At 35.8% G+C, this 7,500-nt stretch overlaps 1 pseudogene; it reads right to left on the minus strand.

Annotated features, from left to right (window-relative positions):
- Positions 1 to 6,370, minus strand: part of LOC133561170 (ras-related C3 botulinum toxin substrate 2-like) — a 17,358-nt pseudogene extending 10,988 nt beyond the window's left edge.
- Positions 6,371 to 7,500: the final 1,130 nt, after the last annotated feature.

Genomic DNA, 7,500 nt, shown 5'->3' on the forward strand with positions numbered 1-7,500 from the left:
ATATAGATTTGTCAAAAATATTTCTTCGAATTTGATAGAGAAGATGAATATATTGCGGAATAATTTTTCATCCATTATTTCCTCACTGTTCGCATGTGAATAATGCTGTATAATAGACTGTATTTATGTTATTCACATGTGAATAATGCTGTATAATAGACTGTATTTATGTTATTCACATGTGAATAATGCTGTATAATAGACTGTATTTATGTTATTCACATGTGAATAATGCTGTATAATAGACTGTATTTATGATATTCACATGTGAATAATGCTGTATAATAGACTGCATTTATATTTTTCCACTTTTGAATAATAGACTGTATTTATATTATTCACGTGTGAATACTGTTGTATAATAGACTGTATTTATATTATTATTATGTGAATAATGCTGTATAATAGACTGTATTTATATTATTCACATGTCAGTAATGCTGTATAATAGACTGCATTTATATTTTTCACATGTGAATAATAGACTGTATTTATATTATTCACGTGTGAATACTGTTGTATAATAGACTGTATTTATATTATTCACATGTCAGTAATGCTGTATAATATACTGTATTTATATTATCCACTTGTGATAATAGACTGTATTTATATTATTCACGTGTGAATAATGCTGTATAATAGATTGTATTTATATTATTCACATGTGAATAATCCTGTATAATAGACTGTATTTATATTATTCACGTGTGAATAATCCTGTATAATAGACTGTATTTATATTATTCACGTGTGAATAATGCTGTATAATAGATTGTATTTATATTATTCACACGTGAATAATGCTGGATAATAGACTGTATTTATGATATTCACATGTGAATAATGCTGTATAAAAGACTGTATTTATATTATTCACACGTGAATAATGCTGTACAATAGACTGTATTTATATATATTATAATTATCCCCAGGGATCAATAAAGTACTTTCTATTCTATTCTATTCTATTCTATTCTATTCTATTCTATTCTATGTGTAGTTTGCCTGATAGTGTAAATGATGTTGTATTATATGTGTGACATTGTGTTTATCTTACAGTGTGGTATGTCATAATTTGGTTGACATATTGGTATAATTGTAATGTAATACACATTATTAGTTATACACTATTAGAAAGGTTTTAAGGGGACTTATGATGATTTTAATCTATTTTCAAAACACTTTCTTGTGGTCTAGATCAGGGGTTCGCAACCTTTTTCACTAGTCAAATATTAACACTAATTTGATAATGTCACTCTTGATTTCAATGGTATTCAATAATTATATAAAACATACTTACAGTTTGATACCTTGTCAAAAGATATTAAAGCGTGTTAATCACAAATAGTATGAATTATTTATTAGATAAACCTTAGGCTTAGGTCAGGCTGATTAGAAAAATAAGTACTAATCAAATATACAGCGTAAGAAGGGGCTCATAAATAACTGACAAATAGTTGAGTTTACATACAATTATGTTGTGATAAAATGAATAAACAAAAGTGAATAAAAATATAGCTTCAGCACTTTAGTCATAATTTTTGCGCTTAAGAACTTCTCCATGACTTTAGCTCCAGACTTCTTCTGTTTGTTTGATGTTGGCTTAGTTGACAGGGTAGCGACACCTATAAGTCGGAAAAGATGAATTTCAATCTTTAGCGTTACTTGGTAAGTCACGTGTGTTGTCACGCCTGCGAGTCGCGGAAAAAGGAAGTTAAGTGTTGGAGAAAACAGGAAGTGGCTTTAAACTCACACTTGAGCTTTTCAAACTGCTCTCATTTTGTCATGCCATTTTTTTTGTTGTTGTTGCCCTCATCACACATCCCGTCTTCTCTAACCACCGCACAGGAAGTTGCAACGAGGTCTTTGTAAGAGGCAGACGTACGGCTGCACGATTTTGGCCAAAAAGAAAAGGCTGATTTTTTTTTTGTTCTTTTCTGAAAACGCAACACAATATATACAACTACAATTTTGGTTAGAAACTTAAAAAAAGACAACACAAGGGTGGAGGTTCTCGTGGTTGTTTGAAACCAAATAGGATCATAAAAAAAAAAGCTAAAGGAACGTTATACATATATTTAGAGACAAATGTTATTGATTTCAACATTTTTAATAACATTATGCCTTTTTACTCTATTTTTACATTTTTGATGGGTTAGTTCGGGGGTCGGCAACCCAAAATGTCTTATATATATATATGTGTATGTGTGTGTGTGTGTGTGTGTGTGTGTGTGTGTGTGTGTGTGTGTGTGTGTGTGCGTGTGTGTATATATATATATATATATATTTATGTGTGTGTGTGTGCGTGTGTGTATATATATATATATATATATATATATGTATTTATGTATATATGTATGTATGTATGTGTATGTATATATATGTGTGTATATGTATATATATATATATACATATATATATATATATATATACATATATATGTGTGTATATATATATATATATATACATATATGTGTGTATATATATATATACACACATATATATATACATACACATACATACATACATATATACATATACATATACATATATACATACATACATACATACATACATATATACATATACACATATATATATATATATATATATATATATATATATATATATATATATATATATATATATATATATATATATATATATATACACACACATGCGCGCACACACACACACACACACACATCCATCCATCCATCCATTTTCTACCGCTTATTCCCTTTTGGGGTCGCGCAATCACACACACACATTATATATATATATATGTGTGTGTGTGTCTGTGTGTAAATATATGTGTAAATATAAATTGTTTGGGAAACTGTAGACGTTGTGTCCTGCAGACCAAAGAGGAAAAGAACCATCCGGACTGTTAGAGGCGCAAAGTTTAAAATCTGTGATGGTATGGGGGTGCATTAGTGCCCAAGGCATGGGTAACTAACACATCTGTAAAGGCACCATTAATGCTGAAAGGTACATACAGGTTTTGGAACAACATTTCTTCAGAAACTCCACTGGCTCCCCCCCGTTCCTCACCGGATCCACTTTAAAATCCTCCTCCTCACCCACAAAGCCCTCCAAAACCAGGCCACGTGGCTTTTGATCTTTGCGTCGATAACAGTCTGGATGGTTTGCTTCCCCTTTGGTCCGGATGACTCAATGTCGAATATTTCCAAAAACAATTTGAAATGCGGACTCGTCAGACCACAGAACACTTTTCCACTTTGCATCAGTCCATCTTAGATGATCTCGGGCCCAGAGAAGCCGGCGGCGTTTCCGGGTGTTGTTGATAAATGGCTTTCGCTTTGCATGGTAGAGCTTTAACTTGTACTTACAGATGTAGCGACGAACTGTATTTAGTGACAGTGGTTTTCTGAAGTGTTCCCGAGCCCATGTGGTGATATCCTTTAGAGATTGATGTCGGTTTTTGATACAGTGCTGTCTGAGGGATCGAAGGTCACGGTCATTCAATGTTGGTTTCTGGCCATGCCGCTTACGTGGAGTGATTTCTCCAGATTCACTGAACCTTTTGATGATATTATGGAGCGTAGATGTTGAAATCCCTAAATTTCTTGCAATTGCACTTTGAGAAACGTTGTTCTTAAACTGTTTGACTATTTGCTCACGCAGTTGTGGACAAAGGGGTGTACCTCGCCCCCTCCTTTCTTGTGAAAGACTGAGCATTTTTCGGTTAGCTGTTTTTATACCCAATCATGGCACCCACCTTTTCCCTATCAGCCTGCACACCTGTGGGATGTTCCAAATAAGTGTTTGATGAGCATCCCTCAACTTTATCAGTATGTATTGCCACCTTTCCCAACTTCTTTGTCACGTGTTGCTGGCATCAAACTTTATAGTTAATGATTATTTGCACACACAAAAAAAAAATGTTTATCAGTTTGAACATCAAATATGTTGTCTTTGTAGCATATTCAACTGAATATGGGTTGAAAAGGATTTGCAAATCATTGTATTCCCTTTATATTTACATCTAACACCATTTGGAAACAGGGTTTGTAGTTTACAATGTACTACTTTTATATTTCCTGTATTTTATATTATTACTTTTTTATATTTTATTTTTTCCATCCCGTAAAGCGTCTTAGAGTATTCATAAAAGGGCTATACCAAATAAAATGTATTATTATTATTATTATTGTATGTTGCCATTCCTTGCGATGAGGTGGCGACTTCTCCGGGGTGTACCCCGCCTTCCCCCCGAATGTAGCTGAGATAAGCTCCAGCTCCAGCCCCCCCCCGCACCCCCGCAACCCCATAAGGGACAAGCAGTAAAAAAATGGACGGATGGATGTTGCCATCCAAGCAACGTTATCATGGACGCCCCTGCTTATTACAGCAAGACGATGCCAAGCCACGTCTTACAACACCGTGGCTTCGTAGTAAAAGAGTGCGGGTACTAGACTGGCCTAGCCTAAAATGTGTGGCGCATTATGAAGCCTAAAACACCACAACCGAGATCCCGGACTGTTGAACAACTTACTGTATTTCCTTGAATTGCCGCCGGGTATCTAGTATGCGCCTGCCTAGAATTACTGCCGGGTCAAACTCATTTCGCAAAATAATTAGCGCATTCTTAGGATTAACGCCGGGTCAAACTCGTTTCGCAAAATATTATTTTTATTAGCGCATGTCTTGAATTTCCGCCGGTTCGAACTCGTTTAGCCAAATAATTAGCTTATGCCTACAAATTCCGCCGGGTCAAACTCGTCACGTCACGGGTGACACTTCACCTGTCATCATTTTCAAAATAGAGGAGGCTGATTTCAATGATTTGAAATCGCATAAGGTCCAAGCTATTGAATATGCTAAAAAGAACAGTAAGCAGCTATGTTTTATTAATATACCGTAGCTGCGTGTGTCAAATATGATTCATTAAATGACTCCTGGAGGTAGAGGGCGCTAGTGATCCTTCTTGCGACTACTCGGCTGCAGAAGAAGTGACAACAGGCAGCGATCGTTTATTTTTTTCCTCTCGCTTGCACTTTTAACCTGGAGGATTACATATCTAAAATAAAACAGTTTTCTAAACTGGACTTTCAATCGAAACAGGAGGTAATAAAGGAAAATCTCCATTGAGACGGAGAGACTTTTAAATTAATTAATTCAAGGAAATACGGTAAACTGTACATCAAGCAAGAAAGGGAAATAATTCCGCCTGAAAAGCTTCAAAAATGGGTCTCCTCAGTTCCCGGTGTTGTTTAAAGGAAAGGTCATGTAACACAATGGTAAAAATTCAAAGTTATTGATTATTTGCAAAAAAAAATGAAGTTTCTCAGTTGGAACTTTAAATATCTTATCTTTGCAGTCTATTCAATTGAATACAAGTTGATGAGAAAATCATTTTATTTACAAATTACACAACAAGCCAATTTCACTGGTTTTGGGCTTTATATTTTATGTATTTTAATTAATATTAATATTTTTTTATATTTTTTGGGGTTTTACATATATGCACCGGACTTGTTGACCGATGATGCCACGCCGATACGGAACTTGTTCATGTCTACTCATCCGCTCCACTTCTGCTTTGCAACTTCCGCCATACCCCCCCCTTACCTCTTTGTTCACAAAAGTATTGGGACAGCCACAGGAAGTCCAACGCAACGAAAACGCGCCGTGGCTCTCATTCCGTTGTCGCCGCGACTGTCCCCCGTCAACCGGGGGGGAACTTTTTTGGGCGAAGGTTTTAAGGATGCATTTGTGAGGTCAAAGGTCACCGACGTCAGACCCGTCCGAGCTCGCTATGCGCACTGAGAACATAGGAAGCCCGGGAGAACAAACGTTTAAGACCCAAGTACTCCGAACGACCTGCTTGTTTAGGAGCTGGGTCACATGACCAGAACACCTCAACTCGGGCGAGCTTTTTCCGACGCTTTAGGTTCCCCGTGCGAGAGTTGAGCCGTTTTGAAGCGGTTACAGAATCGGAGAAACAAAGCGGACATTTATCCATGAAAGTATGGAGAAGCCGCCAATGCTGTTTGACGTTTAGTTGTAAATTTTTTTGGCGTTTAAGCTCCTTCTGCACCTCGTCGCCACCTGGTTTAGACGTTGCGTCGCGGAGGAAGTGGCTCCCGCTCGCCAACGGCAGGCGACGTTTAAAAAGAAACGTTTAGAATTTAGGGAGGATTGATAAAGAGGAGTAGAAAGTAGGAAAGTTGAAGTCGTACCCGTCTCCCACGACCACGCACTTGATGGCCTGCATCTTGGTCCTCTCGTCCCACACACACACACACACACACAAACACACACACACGCGTGCGTGCACACACTCTCAGAGGCGGATCAGTGTGAGACTGAGGAAATTGTAACACACACACGCTCACACACTCCTCCTCCTGTGGTTCTTTTTAACTTCCTCTTTCACTTACTCGCTGAATGGGCTTGATTTTTTTATTTATTTTTTGGACCATTTAAAAAAAAAAATAAAAAAATAAAATAGAACATGTTTTTTTTTTCTTTAAACAAATATTCTATGGTGAATATTTTAAGTTGTGTAAAATTGATATGAACTACGTCAGTCAGTATGTCCATGACAATATTAGAAACACATTTAATTAGCAGATGAATGTGTTTTTGACGAGGTCGTAACTGTCCATGTGTGTAATTATTGGTGGGATAATTTATCACTGTTTGACATTTTTAAAACGTCATTAAATAACAAACACTGAGTCTGAAACAACCTGGTAGAATGATGGATAAATATCGTAAGACAAGAATATTGATAACAACATACAAAAAATATATAATGCATTTTATATATATATGTATGTATGTATATAAACACATATATAATATATATATATATGTATATATACACACATATATACACATATATATACACACATATATGTATACATACACACACATATACATGTATATATACATACATATATATATGTATGTACGTATACATACATACATGTATGTATATATGTGTATATACATATGTGTATATTTATACATATATATGTATGTATGTATATATATAAATATATATATATATATATATATATATATATATATACATATATATATATATTAGATTAGATAGATAGTACTTTATTTATTCCGTCAGGAGAGTTCCTTCAGGAAAATTACAATTTTCAGCACAATCCCATTCAAGATCAGACAAACATTACAGGGAGACAGAACAGGATCGCTGACGGGTCTGCCGGCTTCCAGCGCCCCTTACAAAAAAGATGACATACAGGTAAACAAGGGGGGAGGGGGGGGGGATGGGAGAAAAAAATCGGTCTTAGCCTGGGCCCTGGAGTGGGGGTGCGGACTGAGGCCAAGGGAACAAAACAACAACTCATAGCCATAGTACACATCCCTCTTACATGTGTGTAAGAGGGAAACATCAAACATCAAAGAGCACAGAGGACATTAAAGACATTAAAGCAGCAGATACAACCAGACACTTCTACATACAGCTATGAATAAAAAGTAAAAGAAACA

Source organism: Nerophis ophidion, linkage group LG01 (genome assembly GCF_033978795.1).
Source record: "Nerophis ophidion isolate RoL-2023_Sa linkage group LG01, RoL_Noph_v1.0, whole genome shotgun sequence".
NCBI classification, from domain to species: Eukaryota; Metazoa; Chordata; class Actinopteri; order Syngnathiformes; family Syngnathidae; genus Nerophis; species Nerophis ophidion.